The sequence below is a fragment of the Sinocyclocheilus anshuiensis genome, unplaced genomic scaffold, assembly GCF_001515605.1.
Source record: "Sinocyclocheilus anshuiensis isolate Anshui unplaced genomic scaffold, SAMN03320099.WGS_v1.1 C32544050, whole genome shotgun sequence".
Classification (NCBI taxonomy): domain Eukaryota; kingdom Metazoa; phylum Chordata; class Actinopteri; order Cypriniformes; family Cyprinidae; genus Sinocyclocheilus; species Sinocyclocheilus anshuiensis.
Window position 1 is genome coordinate 1 of NW_015617724.1, and position 1099 is coordinate 1099.

At 40.0% G+C, this 1099-nt stretch overlaps 1 long non-coding RNA gene across 1 annotated transcript; it reads right to left on the reverse strand.

The window, feature by feature from the left end:
- Positions 1-100: 100 nt before the first annotated feature.
- On the reverse strand, positions 101-407 carry LOC107682739 (uncharacterized). Its single transcript, XR_001633574.1, has 2 exons — positions 302-407; positions 101-151 (listed from the first exon to the last, which is right to left on the reverse strand). It is a non-coding gene; the product is annotated as an uncharacterized LOC107682739 (long non-coding RNA).
- Positions 408-1099: the final 692 nt, after the last annotated feature.

A 1099-nucleotide genomic window follows, 5' to 3' on the forward strand; every position in this document is an offset into this window, starting at 1 on the left:
AATAGATTTAGCCACCTGATTTTTTTTTTTTTTAGTGGATAAATAATCGGTTATCATCAATACTGGGTTGTAGTAGTTCACGTACTCTTCTTGCAGGTGGTACACTGGCAATTAGTGCACTTGCAGGTGGCACCACAGTTGCAAGTTCCAGCTACACGCAGGAGAAAGAGAAAAATAAAATAAACCCCACAGCAAAAATTAAAATGTCGTTGACACTGATTGCAAGTCTATAAGAAACTAGATTTCAAAGTACAAACAGTAAGTTCAGCATAATTGAAAAGTCAGCATCTAAAAAGCTTACTCTTGGCGCAATCGCAAGGATCCATTTTCCCTCAAGAGTATCCTTAAAGAGTCCGAAAGTCTCGCTTCACTCGGTTTGTGAATGCGTTGATGTGGAAGGTACCAGAGGACTGATCGTGCGCTGGTTTTATACAGCTCTGACTGCACACAGCCCGAGCGCAAAAGCCCGCCCGCTCCAGTCTGCACACGGTGACTCATTAATGAAACTGGGTGCAAAGTATCAAACAATCAGGAATCACCAAGCCCACCCTGATTCACATCAATGTGGTATTTATACGATTATATAACTACCATTTCCGCTCCGCGGGCTGAATATTGATTGCGGAGTGTTTATGTGATTAGAGACTTCGATGCTTTTGTATGTTATTTCCTTTTTTGGGAAGTGAAAGATATTCTTTTTATTAACAACTTTTTTTTAATAAGACACTATTTTGTTAGAGTCAAAGAGAACTATAAAAGACCATACTTTGTCATACTTGCTCAGTTTTTGAGTTTCTTTAATGGTTTTAGATTGTTGTAAGAAGGCAAAGTGATACTACCCTACTAAATATGAAAATAAACACGTATTTAAGCATAAATAAATGATCATTTAAGCAGATAAGGCCCATCGAGGGCGTCTTTGGAAGATGTTCGCGTACAGGCAAATTTTGAATTTTTGAAAGCTTTATTCTCTCCCGTGTAATTGTTTGTCGTTTGTCCCTTTTTGCACACGGCGCCTAAAGTGAAACTAACTGTGACGTGTCCGTGTGAAACTGCACGTGCTCCCCCTGTCTGCACTCGGCGAGGATGCTGGCAAGAC